General features: G+C 36.4%; 1 long non-coding RNA gene across 1 annotated transcript; it reads left to right on the forward strand.

Annotated features, from left to right (window-relative positions):
- Positions 1 to 1,513: 1,513 nt before the first annotated feature.
- Positions 1,514 to 21,555, forward strand: LOC119083320. Its single transcript, XR_005088841.1, has 3 exons — positions 1,514 to 1,523; positions 11,640 to 11,646; positions 21,441 to 21,555. It is a non-coding gene; the product is annotated as an uncharacterized LOC119083320 (long non-coding RNA).
- Positions 21,556 to 24,191: the final 2,636 nt, after the last annotated feature.

Genomic DNA, 24,191 nt, shown 5'->3' on the forward strand with positions numbered 1-24,191 from the left:
TCATTAGAAGCAGAGCCATACACAAATTTAGAAAAACTATTGAAAGATTTAGACTTCACCGAGGAGAAGAAGTTTTGGGCAATGGAAGTACATCATGCCGGCATCGTTGAAAAAATTGTGAAATTACACAATTTAGAAAAAACATTCGACGAAAGTTCAAAGTGCCTTCTTCACGATTTCCATCAAGATGTATTGATGGTGGAAAAGTGAGAAATTTTACCTAAAAATTAAAATATTTTGGAAATTCTTTTTTCTTCAATTATTAGGTTCCTTAAACCACCGCACGGATTTTACTATGGCCCACTTAAACAGAGTGACGTTCCTCAATTGTCAGCAATGTCACTCTATAAAATGCCCGCGTGGTATTTTGAAAATGTCATAAAATATAATGTAACGACAGGACTGTACGATAATGATGGAAAAGTAGTAGCGTGGACGGCAATGCATGAAGTAGGCGAAACAGGAATGACAAATGTTGATTCAAATTATCGACGGAAAAAGGTTGCAGTAGGAGTTATATTAACACAGGCTGCAAAAGTGTTTGCAAAAGGGAAAATTATTTTTGGTCATGTTTTTGATACCAATGAAGCAGCCATGCAGCTCTTTGATTTTGTTGGACACATGGAAATAATTGGCAGTCACAGATGGATGAATTTGCGAAAGAAAGAAAAATGTGCCGCAAGGTCAAAGTTGTGAAAATATTAGGGCAATTTCCGGCCCGTGTTTAAGTTTTTATACTTGGGTATAAGACATAAAGTGTAAAATTTTGGGAGAACTCAATATGAATGCTTTGTAATTTCATTCTAATTACCACCAATGTGTCGTCGAATATTGATTTCAAGTGTCCACAGGTTCAGAGACATCAGCATTACGGATTTCATAAGTAAAATCAAGATCCAATGACACTTTGGTAGTACAGTAATCGAATTACTAAATCGATATACCAGTTCTGTCAAAGATTTATACTTGCGTATAAAAACTTAAATTAGGGTTGGGTATTGGCTTATTGTTTTATTCGTGATTATTTGTATTCGTGACAATACATAAACACTTTTCGATTTCTACCCTACCAACTACTCAAATACCGAACGAATCAAAGACAAATTACTACAAATCAAGTTTAGTTTTTTATTGTTCAGTTTTGATGTATCTTTTAGTAATTCGTACGCACTACATGAGATAAAGCTGACTCAGCCTCAGCTTTACAGATTTCTAACTGTTGTTTTCTTAGTAACTTATTCAGTCTTAAAAAATTTATTCTACAAATCGATATCACCTTTGGTTTTATATGTCCAAGTTCTTATAAAACGTACATTAAGTACTTTCAATCAGCATTTGCGGTTTAGAGACAATGGGGAAGGATTGTAGCCTACGATATAAAAATGGAATGAAATTTTCGAAGACAAAATAGCGAAGCGATTATCAAAAATGATGTAATAACACACATTTGAAATCAATTGCGTTGGTCGCCTTTGTAGACATATGTGCTAGGTGCATGACATTTTTTTATTATTATTGTATTTGTGCAACTGTCAACCAACTCTGCTGTAGTTTCAAAATATTTTCATCGACATTCAGCAATTTAAATAAAACAACGGCGCAACGTTTTGACTTTGTATTTGCTGCTTACATATTCTTTGGGAACATATTTGAATTTGAAGTGAAATCAGAATTTAACTAATTCACAAATTAAAGGATAAAAATTGTCCTAAAATTACATCAGATGCACAAGTACAATGACAATGAATAATAACCACGTAAATAGGCGACCAACACAATTTTTTTCAGATGTGTGTTCTTACCCAACTTTTAATAATTGCTTCGCTATTTTGTCAGCAGTCAGCTATATTGAGCTATATACAGGCATATTCATCTGTGGAATGTTTATGTATAGTGAAATATAGGTAAATACAGCGGTATATAGCTGTTTAAATAGGAATTTATGAAATTTGACTTCGTACGGGGCTGTCTATATTGCCTCCGGCAATTATTTGTATATGATAACAAGGCAATGAGTGGATAATGTAAGTGATTTTAAAGAGCGAATAGTTTTTCAGTAAAGAAGAAAATGAAGTAAGAGAAATGAAGAGTTCCATATTAAAGGCTTTTGATACGAATAGGTGTTTCGTAGCAAAAGCCTTTACTGTGAAACTCTTTATTGCTCTTACTTCATACTCGTCTCTGCTAAAAAGCTATTCGCCCTTTAAAATCACTTACATTATCCACTCTTTGCCTTGTTATCATATACAAATAAATTGACGGAGGCAATATAGACAGCCCCGTACGAAGTCAAATTTCATAAGTTCCTATTTAAACAGCTTCTTCTTCTTCTTTTTCAGCCTGTTTCTATCCACTGCTGGAGGTAGGCCTCTCCAACTTCTTTCCATTTCGTACGATCCATTGCCATTTGCTGCCAGTTTGTATCTGCAATATTCTTAATTCCGTTTGTCCATCTCTCTGGTGGTCTACCTATAGCTCGACTTTTATATGGTCGCCAGTTCATGATCTTTTTGGTCCAACGTTCGTCTGTCCTTCTTGCAATATGTCCCGCCCAGCTCCATTTCAGAGATGCTATTCTTTCCATGACATCAACGACCCTGGTTTGTTGTCGAATCCATTGATTCGTCATTCTGTCTCTGAGTGATATTCCAAGCATACTCCGTTCCATGGCTCTTTGTGTCACTCTCAATTTATCTTCGGATGTTTTCGTTAAAGTTAACGTTTCCGCTCCATAAGTGAGCACTGGAAGGACACAAGTGTCGAAAACTTTGCGTTTCAGACTATTATTCATTTTGCTTTTGAAAATTAGTCTGAATTAGTCGGAAAACGCTGCCCATGCAAGACCAATCCTACGTCTTATTTCTGCAGTTTGGTTGTCCAGACCTAACTTCAGTTTATGTCCTAGATATACGTAGCTGTCGACTCGTTCAATGACAGTGACACCAATTTTGATTTCTCTATAGCCTCCGATGTTGGTCATGACTTTTGTTTTCGATAAGTTCATCTTGAGGCCAAGGTCATCAGCGAAGCGGAGATTGCTCAGGTACTCTCCATTTATCTTTATTCCCATTTTACTCCAGTTTAACTTCCTAAAAACACTCTGCGGAATCGCCGTGAATAATTTCGGTGAAATGGTGTCACCATGCCTTACACCTTGGCCGATTCTGAATTTCTCCGTGCTCTTATGAAGTTTTAAACCTATATTTACCTATATTTCACTATAAATAAACATTCCACAGATGAATATGCTATTATATAGCTCTATATGCCTGTATATAGCTCAATTTAGCTGTATATAGTTATATACAGATATCCATATATGGAATGCCTGAAGCAATTACTTCTGTGTTAGCAGAAACTCTCTAAGTACAATTTTTCCCACTTTATATCACTTTTACTAAAATACAATATGGCCGTCGGCAACCATTTTGTTAGGAGACCGGAAATAGTACCGACGCTTTACATTCGTTAATTCCTTTCAAACAAAAAAAAAATCATGAAATTCGGTCAAAATTAAAGTAATAAATCATGTATGTAATAAAAGAACCGCCTTGGCGGCAACCCTTCAATTAAAATTTTGACAGATAATTAGCAAAAACGTGTATTACTCTTCTAATGTAGTATATAAAGAAATTTTTCAATAGTTTTTAGCGCATCAAAAAAACAAAACCAGAAACCTATATGAAGGTTACCACCAGAGATGCTGTTGAGGGTGTTTTTTTTTGCAGTAGTTAGAAGAAACTGAGCGAAAATTTAACTAAAATAAATTAATGAAGTAGTAATACTTTGAAAGACAGAAATCACCCGGTGGTAAAACAGCCACATAATACCGTTTATGTGATCGTCCAAAGCTGGTGTAAATCGTTGATGGCCACTGCAACGCTAAAAACTTAGATTGCACAAATTTCCATTTTTTTTTGTTTTTCAAAATAAGTAGTTCCTAAGTTAATTCATTCAACTATTTAAAATTTACTGTCAATAGCAACATTTGAAAGTTACCAGTTATTTTAACGTATAATGCTTACATCGTTGAAGAAGGCGTTAAATATATAAAAGAGACTAGTTTGGCATAACATTTAATTCACTTCACAAATCATACATACTAATTAAAACTTACAGATTCAACAGAATATAATTTAGAGAATATGCATTATCTTTATTGTTTGTGTCGTTATTACAATGGTATATTTACACATAATAAGGAAATTCACGAAGCTGAAATATACAGAAATATACGCTGTATATCTCGTATATCTTGTATATATCGTATATATTAAACTAAGTTGGCCATGCGTGTTAATTTACGATTTGTCTCTATACTCATTCTCTTCTTCTTCTTCTTCTTTTTCAGCCTGTTTCTATCCACTGCTGGATGTAGGCCTCTCCAACTTCTTTCCATTTCGTACGATCCATTGCCATTTGCTGCCAGTTTGTACCTGCAATATTCTTAATTCCGTTTGTCCATCTCTCTGGTGGTCTACCTATAGCTCGTCTTTTATATGGTCGCCAGTTCATGATCTTTTTGGTCCAACGTTCGTCTGTCCTTCTTGCAATATGTCCCGCCCAGCTCCATTTCAGAGATGCTATTCTTTCCATGACATCAACGACCCTGGTTTGTTGTCGAATCCATTGATTCGTCATTCTGTCTCTGAGTGTTATTCCAAGCATACTCCGTTCCATGGCTCTTTGTGTCACTCTCAATTTATCTTCGGATGCTTTTGTTAAAGTTAACGTTTCCGCTCCATAAGTGAGCACTGGAAGGACACAAGTGTCGAAAACTTTACGTTTCAGACAATTATTCATTTTGCTTTTGAAAATTAGTCTGAGTTTTCCGAACGCTGCCCATGCAAGACCAATCCTACGTCTTATTTCTGCAGTTTGGTTGTCCAGACCTAACTTCAGTTTATGTCCTAGATATACATAGCTGTCGACTCGTTCAATGACAGTGTCACCAATTTTGATTTCTCTATCGTCCCCGATGTTGGTCATGACTTTTGTTTTCGATAAGTTCATCTTGAGGCCAACTTTGCTCGCCTCTTCACTTAACTGTTGTAGCATAAGCTGAGCCTGACCTAGATTCGCTGCTATCGGTACAATGTCATCAGCGAAGCGGAGATTGCTCAGGTACTCTCCATTTATCTTTAATCCCATTTTACTCCAGTTTAACTTCCTAAAAATACTCTGCAGAATCGCCGTGAATAATTTCGGTGAAATGGTGTCACCCTGCCTTACACCTCGGCCAATTCTGAATTTCTCCGTGCTCTTATGAAGTTTTATACATGAAGTAGCATTTTTGTACACATATCGAATTGTGTTGGAGTACCTTGAGTCTACTCTACATTCGTCTAATGCGTCCAATATCGACCATGTTTCCACTGAATCGAAAGCTTTTTCGAAGTCTATGAATAGCAAGACTATGTCGATGTTGTATTCACGACACTTCTCAATAAGCGTTCTCATCACCTGCAAATGGTCGTTTGTGCTGAAACCAGATCTGAAAGCAGCTTGTTCAACAGGTTGGTAGAAGTCGAACTTGTTAGTGTTCCTCTTCGTAATGATTTTCATAAACAACTTGTAGAGTGTTGACAATAGGCTTATGGGTCGGTAATTTTCCAGCTTTGTTATGTCTCCTTTTTTATGCAGCAATGTAATTACCGCATTTTCCCAGGCTTCTGGTACTTCTTCCCATTGGAGACATTGATTAAACAAAGCCGTGATTGCCTTTAATAATGAGTCTCCACCTAGTTTAATGGCTTCCACTGGAACACCATCTTCTCCGGGAGACTTTTTGTTTTTCATCTCGGCTACTGCAGCTTTGACTTCATCAACAGTTATGTCGGGCATATCCTCCGATCCCACGTTTCTTATTATTGGTCTATCTTCGGTTTCTTCCGTTGGGCTCTGTCTTGCTGAAGAAAACAAATTCTCATAAAATTCTGTTGCAATGTTTAATATCGCATTTCGATCCGTTTGGATCGTTCCTGTTTTGTCTCGTAATTTGAAGATTTCTTTTTTGGCGTTTGTCATCTTTCTCCGTAGGACTTTCATATTGCAGTTAGCTTCAATTATGTTTTGAGCCAATTGGACATTATATTTTCTTTCATCTGATCTCCTTGCTTTGTTGATACTTTTGGACAAGTTCCGGTATTCCACCGAATCTCGTCCTCCGTTTTTTACCAACTCTGCTCTGCTTGCGATCAGGTCTAATGTTTCTCTGCTGAGTTTTGATTCTTTCCCTTGGACGGATTTGCATTTGGATTTCATGAAACCCATTATTGTATCGACGATTTTGGTATTCAATTCGTCCAATGTTTCACATTGATTGTTGACGTTATCTAATTCGGCAGTCATTTTCGTAGCAAATTCTTCATTTTGTGTGTAAAGCCGTTGTACGTCAATCCTTTCACTTTTCTGAACTAGTTGTGATCTTTGAAATCTGGTATTTAACGTGACTCTTGCACGAACCATTCGGTGATCACTACCGGTTGAAAAATTGTTTAGGACCGTAACGTTCTTAACGGTTGACTTACAGCCAGTTATGATGTAATCGATCTCATTTTTCGTTACACCATCTGCACTAGCCCAAGTCCATTTCCGTTGAGGCTTTCCTGCAAAAAATGAATTCATTGCGTACAAATTGTGTTGCTGTAAGAAGTTGAGTAAAGTATTTCCACGCTCATTTCTTTGGTCGTTGCTAAAACTACCAACAGAAACTTCGGAGTCTTCTTCTCGTTTTCCCAGCTTCGCATTGAAATCACCGATTAGATATTGGTAATGTGAAGGGTTTTCGTCCAGAGCTTTCTCGACATCTTCATAGAATCTTTCTACTTCTTCGTCATCATGGGTGGACGTGGGTGCGTAAACCTGAATTAATTTGACACTGTATCTGTTATTTATCTTCAGGCTTACGTATATCACTCGATCGGATATGCTTTTCGTGTGAATTATGCGATCCGACCACCGACTCATTCTCTTGCATAAAAATAAAATTCAATTTTTCAAAATGCCGAAAGTTGCGAATCCTAAAATAAAAAAAAACCCGAGTCCGCAGCGCTCCGAATAAAATGTGGTCAGACGAAGAGGTCCTCTCAATGCTTTTTTATATCATAGATCGCCGAAACGAAGGAAAACAATTCGAGGTAACCAAAGTGTTGATTTCTCAATCAAGTAAGACTAATGACATTTTTGTTTTTCAAAAGAAACCGACCCATGAAATGTTCTACGAGTCATTAATGGTACAATTGAATTGGACCAATATCAAATGGCAGCAAGTCAAAGCAAAAATTCACAATCTTCGTACGCGGTACATTGAAGTAAAGAACTGGCAGGAACAAACAGGTCAAGGAGTTGATTCTGGAAGCATTGAAGGTACATGCTACATGAAATTTCATGTGATTCTCGTGGCTGAGACAACTGTTTTCAGCTTACAAAACAAAGAAATGTCCATTCTACGATCTGTTGCACAGCATCTTTGGAAACAGAGCCAATGTTTCAATTCCATATGTTTATGACAGTCTCGGATCAACCCAGAAAACCCATAATGTAGAGGATGCAAACAAAATAAACGGAAATGATGGACAATCCGTTGGTGAGACGGTTGACGATGAACTCGAGGTCGAGGATGCGAATAAAAGAAAAGGGAATGATGGACCATTCGTAGGTGAGATGGTTGACGATGTGCTCGAGAGTAACATGAGCGATAACAATCTGAATGCATTGTCGATTTTAAATATGGACAGTTACTTTGCTGCAATAGAAGAAATTCAACGCTGATTTGCAGGAAATGGATCTAACTACTGGAAAAATTTTGACTCCTCATACGCATTCGGCCACTAAAAGCGCACAAGATTCGCAATCTGGAACTGAATTTTCGGTCTCATTTACGGACATTCCTCACCAAAAGACATATTCTAACCCAGACACCTTTGACACTCCACATTCTTCAAACACATTCCTATTGCCTGTGAGCTCACCACACAATCACACTGGAACAACAATCATCGATCTTGACAAAATTGAAGATGTGGAATTGGTTACTGCAAATGCTGAAATCTCAAGTGCTCGCTCACTGTCCGTGATCTCACGATCAAATAATGCACCACGTGCTATATCAATCTGAACATCAATCGAAGATGTTGAAACCGATGTAGAATTTATCAGCGCAGGTGTTGAAGTATCAAATACTCCGGCAATAAGAACAAACTCACTAGCAAACAATGCACCGCGAACATCAATCGAAGATCTTGAGACCGATGTTGAAGTTATTAACACAGGTGTTGAAGTGTCAAATTCTCTGGCCATAAATTCGAACTCACGAGCTGAAAATGCACCGCAAACTACATTGACCCGAACAACAATCGGCGATGAAATGGCATTTTCAAGGTTCGCTTCTGTAGTGTTCGACACGGAGCGCGAACGTCGTGAAGAACACGAAGAAGATTTTCCACAAGAAAGTGAGTCTCGAATCGCCAGATTCAAGAGACAACTGTCCGAACGTTCATCAAGTCCTCATAACCGAAACATTCCATCCAATGCCGCTGCTTTCGTTACTGATTCAAATTTGAAGAGGGCAGAAACGTTACAAGAACGAAACAAGATTGAGATGCGTCGTGTTGATAATGAGAAAATGGAAATTTCTATAAGCAAGGACCGTTTCGAGTTGGATAGAAACTTCACATTGGGCAAATGGAATTGATTAAGGAGGAGATGATGTTGAAAAGAAAGGAACTAAAAGCGAAGTGTGATCTGCGTACACAAACTTTTGACCTCAAATGCAAGAAGTTTCAATTCAAAGAAAAAGAGCGAGATGAACTGTTCAAACTGAAAGTAATGGAATTAGAGAAGAATGAGCGATTGGAAAAAATGAAAATTGAGTACGATTATAAGTTTAAGATGGAGCTCGAACTAGCTAAAATAAAATCCCAATCATAAGTTAATCCAGTTCAGTATATTAGTCCTCTTAATTTTCAAACAATTAAAGATTTTGTTCACACAAAACTTCGTATAAAGCGTTTCGTTTCTGTTGAGCATCGTCATCTTCGTCTTCGCTGCTGTCGTCTTTTTCATCACCTATGTTCGGTTCGTAGTCTGCGTATTCTAAGTCTTCCGAGTCATACAACGGCAGCAGTATGCTATGTAGAATGCAGCAGACTCGGATCCAATTGCACGCAAACTCGTTAGATTTGGCGTCTATAATCCGAATCGGCAGCTCTTTGCAACTCGACAGTTTTTCTTTCATTATTCCAATCATGTGTTCCACTCTCACACGGTAAGAACTGAAGTATCGGCTAAATTCTTTTCGTGCAGCAGCTGTTAACTGTTTGGAATTCTTCCTAAATGGAGTCATAACTGTTGTTCGAAGTTTGTGTGCCGAATCAGCAGCGATCCACTGAGGTTGAGTAAGATATTTTGTTGAATTCAACGCTTCAGGGCGTAAATAGCTAGTTTAATTTCCGTGCCATCAGTGTACGCTATACAATGTGGTAGCTCATGCATGGTTTTTTCAACCAAGTTCTCCCGTTCAGCACTATTTGGCCATGTCAAATATTTCCGTTCGAGCGACAGTATAGCATCGAAAACTCTTTGAGTAACTTTACTGATTGTACCGCCGTCCCCGATACCGAATAGACAAGAGACTTTCTGTATCGTCGACCCATCACCATATGATCCTAATCGATACAACACGAGACACAATTGAAACTCGACAGTAAATTGTTTATCTGAGTTGGAACTGTTGAAATTTTTGTGGAAACGTATTTCATTCAAAATCGTATCGAATTGTGGCTTAGAACAGCGGACCAGTTTTCGGAATCTCTTGTCATCGTATTCTGGGAATGTCTCTTCATACCACGACAGTGTTTTTGGTATCTTTGACATGTACGAATACCGAAACATCGGTACAATATCCAAATTGTGCGAAAGATCGTCAAGGGCCATATCAATCTCTTCTTCTTGATCTGCAATTAACAATTTAGTTAGCAAAGTTTCCGCTTTTTGATTAATGTTTGTAGCACCTGAATCTAAATAAGATAACTCATCCGCGCAATCTTCAATCAAAGCTTCACTAAGAATTCCGGACATTTTGAGAATGATGTAAGTACGCACTTATTCGAACACACAGCAACCGAAATATGCAAGATATACGAGATACACAAGATATACGAGATATACGAGATATACAGCGTATATTTCTGTATATTTCATCTTCGTGAATTCCCTTAATGTTTTTAACCTGTTTAAATCAATTTCTAATTGCTGCCCATTACATAAAATCTATATATATATAGACCCAACAGATGAAGAAAATCGCAAATATTGGTGTGTGTAGCAGGTGGATATTCATTTCTTAGATATTTGGATCAATTACCCAAGGCGTCGTCCAAAAAAGACGTCACGCTTTTTTCCAATTTTTTTAAGGTGGGGTCCATCCGTTTTTCGCCCCCAAAGCAAGATGTCCGTACAAGGGAAAAGCAAAATATGAAAAGAGTGGCATAGAATCATCTTTAATTGTGGCAAGAAGACAATACTACCTAAATAATGTAGTGTACCAGTACCACACACAGAAATAGTTATTTGCATCAAAATAGTTATGCAAAAATTATTCTCTCGTTATACGAATTCACACGTATACTGTAATTTCGTGGTTTCAATCCTGTGATGCACAAAATTTTACACTCGTCACACCATGAAATACACAAACAACAAAACCAAATATAATACACATCGTTCAAGGTTGAATTTGAATGTATAGAAGAAGAATGAGAATAAAAACGAAACCGAAAATACGCGATATGAAGCCGAACGAGTTGATCGTTCGATGTGCATCACACTACTCGTTGATACGGAGAGTAAGCTCCGCCTTCGTATCACATTTCTCTCTTTGACAAATAACATAAACAAACATCGGGAAAACATCGGTTGAATCTTTAGACCTGTTTGCAAGGGCTGCTGAGAGAGAACGAAAAAATGTGTGGTTTCCGATAACTTTTGACGCGTGATATTCAGTGTTTTCATGGTTTGGCGAGTGCAAAATGACTTCGCTTATCGATGTATATGATTATGCATTTAAATTGACGCCGCATGGTAAATCAAACTCTACCAATTTCTTGACACCAAGTAATTTTTCTCAAAATGTTGGACCGAAAAAAGGACGTCCAATTTCAGAGAATGACGGTCCGTCCTATGTCAAAACACGTCACGTTTGTCGAAATGTGGGTCCGTTCCTATGAGCGTGACGTCCTTTTTGAATGACGCCGAACACAAAAAAAAGTTGTGTGACACAAATTCACGTATTAGTGTAAGTAAAAGTTTGGCTGTAACTTTTGCCAAAAAAGGCCGTTGCAGTGAGTGCGTTGTAGTCCTTTTTACCTTTATGCGTGTAGGTTGAGAAGAACATTGAATATGCTGTAAGCGGCTCTCATGATCTTCACACACAAAGAAAAACGCGTTTAAATGAACAGTTGAAAGACGAGATATAACGACAAAACATTCCCTAACCTTAGTAAACGTTACCAAATTCATTGGGAAAATTTTGCCAACGACTAATTCTTGCGGCTGTTTCAATCGTTCACTCATAATGATAACTCTCTTCTTACATGACTGTGACTGCTCGATCCAATTGGATTCGTATAAACGAGAAGATAGTTCGTCACTGGACACCTTGATGCCGTTGCCCAAATACATGATCATAATTATGTCGAAAATGCTGTACGACAAAAACGCACAACTGTATCCATCTTTTACCAGATCGTCGTGTGAGCTCTAGAAATTAAAATAAAATGAAATGAAAAGAAAACCATAAATTATGAAAATATTCACAAATGCCAGTGCGTAAACTCCGCCGCACATGCAAACACTACCAGTAAAGACTTGGAGTAAAAATAAACTCCCAAGGTAATTTTCGAAGTCTTTTAGAATCCTAAAATTGAAACAATAAATTTAGAATTTTTCCAATTTATCTACCGAGTCATGTATGTATACCCGTTGATTCTTGCATAATTCTTTATCGCCACACTAAGTTTTTCTTCGAAAAGTCCCAGCTGTTCTCGTTTCGATACATTCAATTCAGATTTGCCAGATCTTCCGATAACCCCCAATTGTTGGAATTGATTTCCCAATAATTTATATGCAATCGAAAGGCTTACCATCAAATACCATACAAATAGTATAAAAAACACACAGACAACTGCTTCAAATGCTCCACCGATAACAAACACATACGCCATCCAAAATCCAATTTTACTGAGACCAGACCGGTCGAAAGGGAATGCAATATTAAATAGCAGCAAATGTTTCTCGCTTACGATAGGATACACAAAGGAGGATGGTGAAGCTCCAATTATGAGCATGAACGTGAAGCAACGAAAGAATTTCATGAATCGATTCAACCTACTGCTATTTCGAAGGAACATACTTTGAGATTCGGTGCATTGTGTGCCGATTCGGTGTATCAAAGATAGAAGTTCATTCTTCCGCCAAATAATAAACACCATCCTATAGACAAGAACAACATACGCGACTGCTATAACTATTAGAAATACACACTCATCCTTGTCGTTAGTCATATAGGCTCCGGTAGCGACCGATATCAAAAACAAAGCCAACCAAATGAAATGGCCATAATTTACAAGTCGTTCGCAGTATGTTGGCGGCACATCGCTGTCACGGTTCCATACTCGCAATCGATAATATATTTCGAACATCATGTCAATGGTTTTCGGTATCTTAATTTTGTAAGACATTTTCGTTATTACTTCAGTCTAAGAGAGCAAAATGCAACAAAAAAAATTCGTGACCCGAGCAAACGAAGTCCTGTTATAGTACTAATGAAACCATTGTCACACTTGAATAATAGGAATAATTTGTTACCCGAGCGTCTGTTCAATAAATACGTGTGCGTACAAACGACCTGCTTAAAAAACTTCAACTTCAATTTCATAAATTTAATTGATTTTGTGATGAGAGCACCGTTAGACACACGAAAAACTGCAGAACAATTTGTGTGTGAACACCCTCTAAATGAACATGTAATCTGGAAACCAATTTGTAACAATAATGAACAAATTCTGTGAACACCTTCGCATGCGTTTATTCCATTAAGTACTTACTTTCAACTGAAATTTTAATGTAAATTCACAGCTTTGTGACGCACTAACATTAGTATATTCATTCCCAGGTGCGAATAGTATCTTATTCACTATTTGCCACCTGGGGGAAATAGGTTACACTGTACTTCAATACTTCACCAGTTAGGCCAGATTTTAGTAGAAAAGATCAACTTGCCTCCAATATGTCCACATAATTATCAGTCAACATGAAACTTATGATTTATAAGTAAACTCTTCGTACAGTTTGAATAAAGAATTTATTTAAAATTTTCAAGTTTTACGTCAACTTGTAAGCGAAAATCTTAATCTGTCTATTGAAAAATGAATTGTTGCAATGGTGTAAATAGCCCGTTAATATTCTCTAATTCGTATTCGGGGGCTAATAGAGTATTACAAGCTGATTGTAAATAATCACTTCGATAATCTAAACTGTTTTTCTACTCATCATTCTCTAATCGTTTTAAAAAGTTTGTCACGCTAAGGTAGCTCAAGTTAATGTGACAAAAATTGTTATTCCTATGAATATTACATTGGACTTCAGACATTTTAGTCTGGGTGACTTCAGCAAACATGATTTAAATCTTGTTCACAATAACCTGGAATCTGTGATTAATCTTCGTCTAGCTTACTGGTGGGAAGAGAATGAAATTAGTGGTACATCAAGAAGAAAATGTTATTGATCTTTATGACACACATGCTCATATTCACACCATGCACGCTCGCTTTTTATCGGGTCATCTAAGACTCATGCTGCGCCATTGTGAGCAGTCTTTTTTCCTCATATTTAACGATAATTTGTTGTGTGTGTGTGTGTGTGTGTGATGTCTAATCTCCAGACTTCACAGATTATTTCACAAAAAAAATCAGGTCTAAAAAATATTTTTTGAGTTCGTGACTGATTGTCAAAGTTCCCCGATGGTGATTTTGAGAATTTAATCTCGCTACAAAATTTGATGAAAATGTGCAAAAATGTAAATTAAACGTTAAATATGCTAAATGGGCCACGGTGACTGATTGTCAAAGTTCCCCGATGGTGATTTTGAGACTTTAATCTCACTACAAAATTTGATGAAAATGTGCAAAAATGTAAATTAAACGTTAAATATGCTAAATGGGCCACGGTGAGTCAAACACAACATCTGATTTGAATTGGAATATCTAAATTTATTATTTATCTGACAAAAAGTTGTGATTTTGGTACATTTTGGTACATGGAATATTGGCGACGAAAGTCGGATTACATCAAATCAATAATTTTTTAGCTTAGAATGTATTCCCAGGTTCTGACAATACGAAACCTTTAATTTTAAACGTTTTCTAAGCTCATTTACGTACTGTTGACAAGTATATTATAGAAGCGAGCCATCAGAACAGTCGGAGCGTTTGCTGCGACTGAGCCCCGTACGAGCCCGTATATCTATTGCGTACATGACCCTAGTGCGTCTGTCACCCTAAGCTTATTGCGCCCGTTAATGTTTTGTTGCGCATAGCGCAATTACGAAGCTCCGTACGACGTTCCTTTCAAATGTAACAAATATTTCAAGTTGACCTAAAATTTTAATTTATTGAGTATAAATACACATATGGCCTAGTATCGGCCTCAGACCCAAATTTATTTTTTTTTTCAACAACATTCTATTCGGCCTTTGATTACCTTCCAAATGAAACAAAAATTACGAAAAACGGATGAAATTTGCTCCAGTTATATGTAAAATACACATAGGGCCCTAGTAGCGGCCTTAGTCCAATTTAGTTTTTTTTCAACAACATTCTATTTGGTGTTCGATTACCTTTCAAATGAAACAAAAATTAGGAAAAACGGATCAAATTTACTCGAGCTATATGCAAGATACACACACATAGGGCCCTAGTAGCGGCCTTAGTCCAAGGTAGGCATGGGCGATAATGATAATCTTCTTCTTCTTCTTCAGCCTGTTTCTATCCACTGCTGGATGTAGACCTCTCCAACTTCTTTCCATTTCGTACGATCCATTTCCATTTGCTGCCAGTTTGTACCTGCAATATTCTTAATTCCGTTTGTCCATCTCTCTGGTGGTCTACCTATAGCTCGTCTTTTATATGGTCGCCAGTTCATGATCTTTTTGGTCCAACGTTCGTCTGTCCGTCTTGCAATATGTCCCGCCCAGCTCCATTTCAGAGATACTATTCTTTCCATGACATCAACGACCCTGGTTTGTTGTCGAATCCATTGATTCGTCATTCTGTCTCTGAGTGTTATTCCAAGCATACTCCCTTCCATGGCTCTTTGTTTCACTCTCAATTTATCTTCGGATGCTTTCGTTAAAGTTAACGTTTCCGCTCCATAAGTGAGCACTGGAAGGACACAAGTGTCGAATACTTTGCGTTTCAGACTATTATTCATTTTGCTTTTGAAAATTAGTCTGTCTTTTCCGAACGCTGCTCATGCAAGACCAATCCTACGTCTTATTTCTGCAGTTTGGTTGTCCAGACCTAACTTCAGTTTATGTCCTAGATATACGTAGCTGTCGACTCGTTCAATGACAGTGTCACCAATTTTGATTTCTCTATCGCCCCCGATGTTGGCCATGACTTTTGTTTTCGATAAGTTCATCTTGAGGCCAACTTTGCTTGTCTCTTCACTTAACTGTTGTAGCATAAGCTGAGAATTATCGACTTTTTTTATCGAAAATTATCAAAAAAATATCGATAATCGATAATTATTGATATTTTGATAATTATGAAGATATCGATAATTCGATATATCGATATTTCAGTCCGAAAATCCGATATTTATCGATATATTCCGATATATCGGTATATTATCATGAATTTTCAGATAAATATCAAAATATCGATATTTTGATAATTATCGATAATTATTAAATTAACGATAACAATATGATTAATCGATTATCGATAATTTCTTTCGATTGATATTATCGATAATTTCGAACGTCTCCCATCCCTAGTCCAAGGATCCAAAATAAAATTTGATCCAAGTCAATTGGGGTGATGTGAAGATCCTTTGTAAAGAGCCTAAACAATGATGTCATAATCGAGATGTGATGGAAATGATTGCGATTAAGCCCACGGCAAATGTTATTAATAAGCAACAAGAGTGTAAATACCTGTCGAGAATGATTTTTTGATCGTTTAATTTGCAAATGGCATCTATTTTTTTGTCAGCAAATTTATTCTTTTAGTAGCAAAATTATTTATTTCATCAGCAAATTTATTCTTTTTTTCTGCAAATTTATTTTTTTTAGCAACAAATTTAATCTTTTTTATCAGCAAATTTAGTGTTTTGTATCAGCAAAATTAGTCTTATTTTCAGCAAACTTATTAGTACCAGTCATGAGAGCCGAAAAAAAATCGTCGGCGGCGTCCGCCGAAGTAAAAATTAGTGGCGGCCGGCGGCTAGATAGGCTAAGCCGTCAAAAAAAGTCTGGCGGCGTCCGGGCCTAGCCGCCGGTAAAAAAGTCGGCTGGCGGCGGCTAAATTTAAAATTTTTGATTTCATAAGTTTTTTGAATATTTTCAAAAGCCTACAAAAAGTTGTTTGCATTACAGCTAAGGAAGCGAAAAATTTATTGATTTTGTAGTTATGGAACTAACTAAATCTGAGATACAAAACGAGATACAAAATCCTAAATATTACATCCCTAATCAATGAAAAATTTGTGTGGATGAAATAGCTGTCTCTTGTAACTGTTTTACAAGATAAACTATAGAAGCAGTAGGTACTAACCCCATGTTTCGTGAAGTGTCTAATGCCCTAATATCATATTCATGTATAGCTAATAATGTAGTAAGGCTGCCCGATTAGAGATCTGCATTTTCAAAGGCATGTTTGATTGGCCTGTCCAACATTGACAGTTTTTATAGGGCAAAAATGGATTTGTTTCACAACTTTCCGCGATGGATAATTTTAGCCTTCCGCCTGTTGAATCTAGTAGCCGCAAATGCTTCCCATTAGTGATTTTTCAATTTTTGGAAAACATTCAATGAGTGGAGGGTCTGGTATACCACTATCGGTCAACGAATGGAATTCTAAAATTATGCATCTCGAAAGGCTATAGAACAAATCCACTTTCTCCCATTTCAAATAGCATATAGCAAAGCTAGTGGAAGACTTCAAGTTAAACTTTTTTACTTCATGTCCGAAAACATGCCATAAACAAGAAACTAATTTGACTAATTTTATGGCACGGACAACATTCTTCTCATTTTTTAAATCTTTATTCATAATTTTGCTGTAATTCCCATATCTTGTTTTCAATTTAATCCTAATTTAGAATATTTTTATCCATTGTATACTCCTCAGCCGCCGAGTCAGCCGACCATAAGATTCAGGGGCGGCTAACGCCGGCCGCCAACTTTCAGCCGTATGAAACTCTCGGCGGCGGCGGCGGCAGTTTTAGCCTCCAGCCGCCGTTTTTCGGCGGCTGAACTTTGGCGGCTCTCACGACTGATTAGTACTCGAACAGCATCTTTATTGCTTTCTGAGCAGCAATATTACTGACTTTAAGCAGCAAAAATAATTCTTTTGCAGCAAATCCCTGGCAGCAAATTTATTACTTTGTAGTCAGCAAATTTATTGTTTTGTAATATGCACTTTTAATGCCTTCGAACAGCAAAATTAATACCTCGAAGTTATTGCTTTTTGTCAGCAAATTTATTAGTGTTTCAATTGCAAATTTATTTTTTTATAAGTAGGAAAATTACTATCTTCAATCAGCATATGTCCCGCAGTAGGACATATAAAATTATATCACTAACACCACTAACACGAAAACGTCAACTCAACAAGCGACGAAAAGTAGAACTTTCCGTTGCCTTTATTGCGAAAAACGTTGTACACAACTCGGTGATAGATCTTTTAGGCACACGATGTGTATTGTCACGCTCGACCTGCGGTATCGAGTGACAATCTACACACCTAGTGCCTAAAAAAGCATTTATCCCTCGATTTGAATGGGGCTTCGTAATTTCGCTATGCGTAATTTCTAGGATGCACACCTTTCATAATAATTTCACTTTAACTAAGTTTACGGATCGCTCGGCGTGTTAAAACGCTCTTTATGGGCAATGAATTACACAGACTAATTATTAGACGATGCGAGAAAAAATTAACTCCTAAGTTACCGACACCGTTCCGGCGCCCGGCTCGCATTGCGGCCCTCCGCTTCGCTCCGGGGCAATGGGCCGGATCGCTCGGCGTGTTAAAACGCTTTTTAAGTGCAATGAAAATTGGTATCCATTTCAAAAGAAATGAATTGTCCGTGTAGTGTCAATAACTATTTACGTTGACGTAAGACGTGAAATAGTAATTTCTGCAGCTAGTTGCGAAAAGTGGTAGTTTGTGTCACTAGATGTAATGTTATCAAACGTGCGAAGCGAGCGAAGCATGTGACAAAAACTACCACTTTCACAACGTGTTGCATACAACGTTTTCTGCAACCAGCTGCGAAAAATGAACTTTTGAAAATTGTTACACTGCGATTATATATCTCAATAGCCGAATGGTTAGAGGTGTTGCTCGATAAGCATTGGGTTTTGGTGTCCATTTCACCACTAGTGACGAAAAGAATATATGAAAATCCATTTCACCAAAAATAGATAAAAAATAGCTAAAATAAACAATTAATTTTGCTTATGACAAGAAATAAATCTGCTGACAAAAGTAGAATAAATTTGCTGTTGCAAATCAATAGAATTGCTGTTAAAAAATAGCTAAAATAAACAATTAATTTTGCTGATGACGAATAAATAAATTTGTTGACAAAAGTATTAACTTTGCTGATAGAAATAAATAAATTTGCTGCTAAAACATAGCTAAAAAAATATTTAATTTTGCAGATTGCAAAAAAATAAATGTGCTGACAAAATAAGATTAAATTTGCTGCTTCAAAAAAATAAATTTGCAGACGAAGAATTAAATTTGGTCACAATAGCAATAAATTTGCTGAACTAAAAGAATAAATTTGCTGATAAAAAAAATAATTTTGCTGCAAAAAAAGAATAATTTTGCTGACAAAAAAGATTTCCCATTTGCAAATGTTCTGTTTGTGTGTAATTAATTTAAAGACGGTCTGTGATGTTGCCGAGATTTTGATATTCTACGTATGTGAGAACTTAGATCGACGAGGTAGCTTAAAGCCCATTAATGTTCGTTTAATGAATTTCTCAAAAATCTTTTTATTATTCGTTAAAATTAATCCTAAATTTGTACCTGTACATGACACAAAAATTTTAATGAATTGTTATTGCTCAATGCGATCGTTCACAGATAGAATTTTTACCGCCATGTGTACTTACGCAGATTTTTACGTTCATTCATTAACAATGTATTTGTAATGCAGCAAACTCATAAGGGTATCTAATGTCACTGTAAATTTGTTCTACCATTTGTTTGAATTGTTAGTTACGATTTGAAATTGTTTCAGAACGCCATTGATAATGGTTACTGAAAACGTGACCGAAATATTGGGTTAATAAAGTAATTTTGAGCAGAACCGAGGATTTATTCCAAAAACTCCAATAATTGCCTATACTCAGACGAAAGTCAACAAAAACAAAAAAAAAACTGTAATATTAGCGGATTAGAGTGTGTGACCAACTGAATAAGTTTATACTGTAGGTCCATCGGTAATGGCGTAAATATTGAAATCAAGTTATAACGGAAAGCTTTGTGTGGATTCCTGTCTTTAAAATTGAGTGGCATGACTATTTGTTCGTTTAGTCGGGTGTTGGGAATAAAATGGACAAAACGACTGGGACAGAATTTGTTTTTATGTCAATTGACAGACGATAAAGGAAATAGAAATTTTATGTTCAATGTCTTGTAATAACGCAAGGAAGACGGTCGAATTACCAATAAACTGAATTTGTGTAAAATAAATTGTTCGTCGTTCTATAATTCGAACCTGCAGTAATCGACGTCGGGGTTGAGGGGGAATTGGAGTTGATGGTTTCGAATATATATTGCTTTTAACTATGAATGATGTGAAGGAAGTCGGAAGTCTAGGAAGTCTGGCTTGAAAAAAAAAAGGTTATTGCCTCCTGTACTGAGTGTACAGGTTGGACTGAGATTTGGAAAAATTCTGTGTCACCAGTGAGGTACATGTCGTTGGCACCCCCACCATTTAGTGCTGGTTTAGGATTAGGCCTATCACTTAGTGCTCGTTTAGTGCTGTCGAATGAGCCCTCACTAAAGTTTGGTGCTGTTCAGATACCCGAGAAAAATGTATTTGAAAGTATGACATATGTCATTTTCGACATTTGGCTCAAGATGTGTACTAAACATATTGGAGTGTATACTTATAATTTAGTGCTCATTTAGTGCTGTCAAATGAAACCGGTCCGGAGTTTGGTGCTGTCTGTTGAGAGAAGTTATCCAACTTTTTGTTACAAAAAGCATGTCGTTTTAGGGGTTTTGGCTCGAAATTAAAAAATTTTTATTTTATATTTGGGGCTATTAAATGTATTCATTTAGTGCTGGCGAATGAGCCCTCACTCGAGTTTGGTGCTGTCAGCTGACCGGAGATATTACAATTTCTCCTCAATCCTGAAAAATTCATTGTCTCACTTAATTTGATAGCACCAAACTCGAGTGAGGACTCATTTGCCAGCACTAAATGAGTACATTTACGACTACTAAATATGAAACTAAAAAAATTTTAATTTCGAGCCAAAATCCGTAAAATGACATGCTTTTTTAACAAAAACTTTGATAACTTCTCTCAACAGGCAGTACCAAAATCGAGACCGGATTTATTTGTCAGCACTAAACGAGCACTAAATTATAAACCTAAGCCCTAACGTGTTTTGAGTCTGTTCACTCTCAGTATATTCAAATGACATGTTTTATGACATTGAAATATTTTTTTTCTAATACTAGAGCCCCGTAAGTCTGAAGAGTGGTACTATTCGTCAGCACTAAACGAGTACTAAATTTATCACTCATTTCAAACGATTCAAACAAGTTTACAAATTTTGAGTTATGTTACTGCATACTGAATAGTCATTGAGTTGAAGCAACGCACTTCAAGCATGAGTGGTACTCTAAATAGGGTACTGAAACTGGACAGTAGGACAGTGTATCGAACAAATTTTGGCACTGTAAAAAAATTCGGGTGTTATTCGATAAGAAGTTGAATTCTTGAGATTGAGCTCAAATATGGCTTATGTAACTCTTGCTTCTATACCAAATTTGGTTCACATTATTAAAATGTTATTCCTTGGGTGACTCTTCTCAGATTTAAGTAAAAATTCTGTAGGTAATTTGGAAATGGGAAAACAATCGTACTAAATATTCATACAACGACTGATACTGAAGCCGAGGGTTTGTCAGACAGGCCCGTAGCTAGGACCAAATCTGAGAGGGGGCTCAAGCCCAATACAAAAAGTTAATTTTTTATGTAATGTAATTTGAAGACGCAGGCGATTTTTTCTAGAAGAAAATTTGAAGCCATTTATCCAACAGGTTTTACAATCACCTTTGTTGATGACACATACATATTTTAGGTGTTTATATTATCCAGCCGTAGAGGTAGTTAAGTATTTCATCGACAAAAAAGAAACATTATAAATGTTGCAAACATTCAATGGTGTTAAATTATTGACTGGCCTTAAGGCCAGGTTATGGTCCGATATATCGCACATATGTCAGGACGCATAACTTGGCCTTAAGGGGAGGTTAAAGTCCCTGACAGTACAGATGGTTTTGTTACGCCATCTCTCAAACAAAACTAAAATCATAAAATATGACTCACCGCGCCATCTAGATTTCGGTCATTGTGCATTGTCCTTTGTTTATCTTGGCATATCCGTTTTTATTTTTATCAGATTTATAGAATATTTGTCAGATGATCTCGCATTATCAAACCCAAAACTGTAAAATATTTTTCATTTGTACACAAAATCATATTTCGCTCTGTTCCACACACAACCAAACACATGAACAACACAAGCGACCAACAAATAATTTCACCACAAAATATCTAAAACTAGGTAATCACACCGCAATCCTCAGTACGGCCCTTATTTGTATACTATCGTTCAATCAAAATCGTAATTTCGATAATCGACAAAAACAAAACTAAATACCCGAGATGCGCGTCACTAATAATTTTTAATTTTTTATTTACTGACTCTTTCATCACCGGAATGCTTCGATCTGGTTTCGAATTACTTTGAAAATTTGCAGGATTCAGAAAAACCGTTCAAAGTTATTGAATTACTTATTCCTACCAAAAGCTCGATAGTTTTTCCTAAATTGTTCCGCCGATCATGATCACATCATAATAGTCGGAGTTGTATTTGCTGCGGATTGTTCAAATAATAGTCGATCCTTTGACTACGATTTATTTTAATTTGTTGTCTCAATTGTGTATCGAAAATGTTCATTCATGTTGGTATTCTCATTCACAAAACAGACACACAAAATTGACCGACCCAGCAGCTCAGTGCTAAGGGTGCTAAATTAGGGAACTTGTAAGTATGGGTGTACAGGTTCAAATCCTGCGGAGCTGTGTGAAGAATATTCTTCACAATTTGTGAGATGAGCTGCTGGGTAGGTTTTTTTTAGAATAAAAAAAATCTCTTCAATAGAATTTACCAGAAATAATATTAGTCTCCTTGTGTTTAGAATTCAAAAATATTCACTTGCATTTCGCCTAAATGTTATCATTTTATGCAAGGAATGTGTTGGACTAGTTCTCTTATTTTTTAGTTAGAGGGTTCAACTGCTAGCTACGTACATGTTTTATTATGTTTTATGTTTCTGACTAAATGAAAACTAAAAAAAAAAATGTTTGCCACGAGAAATCGAACTCGAAAACCCGAAAGCAAAAATATTTTGCAGTCCAGCGCCTTATCCACTACACCACAGTAGACATACTGTGATACAACACACATATGAAGTTGAATTGAACTGTTGCAGCACAACTAATAATTATTGAAAACAAGAATAGACCGGCTAAAGCCTAATGAAGTGTATCAATTTGGTAGTTGAATACTTTACTATGAATCTGATGAAAATGTGTTTACTGTTCAACAGCTGGATATCGATTGATGAAACTATTCTTCCTGCTTGCCTTTTATTATCTCACGTATTTGGTAGCTGGTAGCTCCAGAAAAAATTGATAAAATAAAAAAAAACCTCACTAGGCTTTAGGCGGTCTATTCTTGTTTTCAATAATTATTATGAGTTGTGCTGCAACAGTTCAATTCAACTTCATATGTGTGTTGTAGCATAGTATGTCCCCTGTGGTGTAGTGGATAAGGCGCTGGACTGCAAAATATTTTTGCTTTCGAGTTCGATTTCTCGTGGCAAACATTTTTTTTTAGTTTTCATTTAGTCAGAAACATAAAACATAATTAAACATGCAGTTGAACCCTCTAACTAAAAAATAGGAGAACTAGTCCATTTAGGCGAAATGTAGTTAATATTTTTGAATTCTAAATACAAGTAGACGAATATCATATCTGGTAAATTCTATTGAGGAGATTTTTTTTTATTATAAAAAAAACCGGCAAAAATTGACCTGGCGCACTCATATTCATATGTGGAGTTATGTGAAGAATATTCTTCTCATAACTGCACAAGTTGCCGATGCGTGGGATTGAACCCGTGGCATCCTAATCGTGGCACTTTGACTTTTAGAGTGAGCTACCAGGTCAACCGACGATGGTTGATTTTTAACTGAAGTAAGCAATTCTTACTCGCCAAATGACAACATAAATGCTCGATGTAAAGACAATTTCAATTATTTACAGTGATGCATCCTTATAATGCACAAATAAAAGAAAAAAGACAGTCTGAAATAATAATAAAAAGTTTGACACAAGAAATCGAGGCACATAACTAAAAAAAATCAATTCTATCGCTTTATCCACTACATCACAAAGAACATACAATGACGCACAAATCAAGTTCATTTGAACTGTTTGAGCACAAGTAGTAATAACTGAAACAATAGGAATTGCAAACAAACGCACATATTTGATTTTTTATATACAGTCAATTCGATTCAATGCGTTTATGTCATCCATTTCGAATTAGTTATTTGTGCAACTCAGCATCATAATGTTTGAAAATTAC

The sequence above is a fragment of the Bradysia coprophila genome, unplaced genomic scaffold (assembly GCF_014529535.1).
Source record: "Bradysia coprophila strain Holo2 unplaced genomic scaffold, BU_Bcop_v1 contig_586, whole genome shotgun sequence".
Taxonomy (NCBI): Eukaryota; Metazoa; Arthropoda; class Insecta; order Diptera; family Sciaridae; genus Bradysia; species Bradysia coprophila.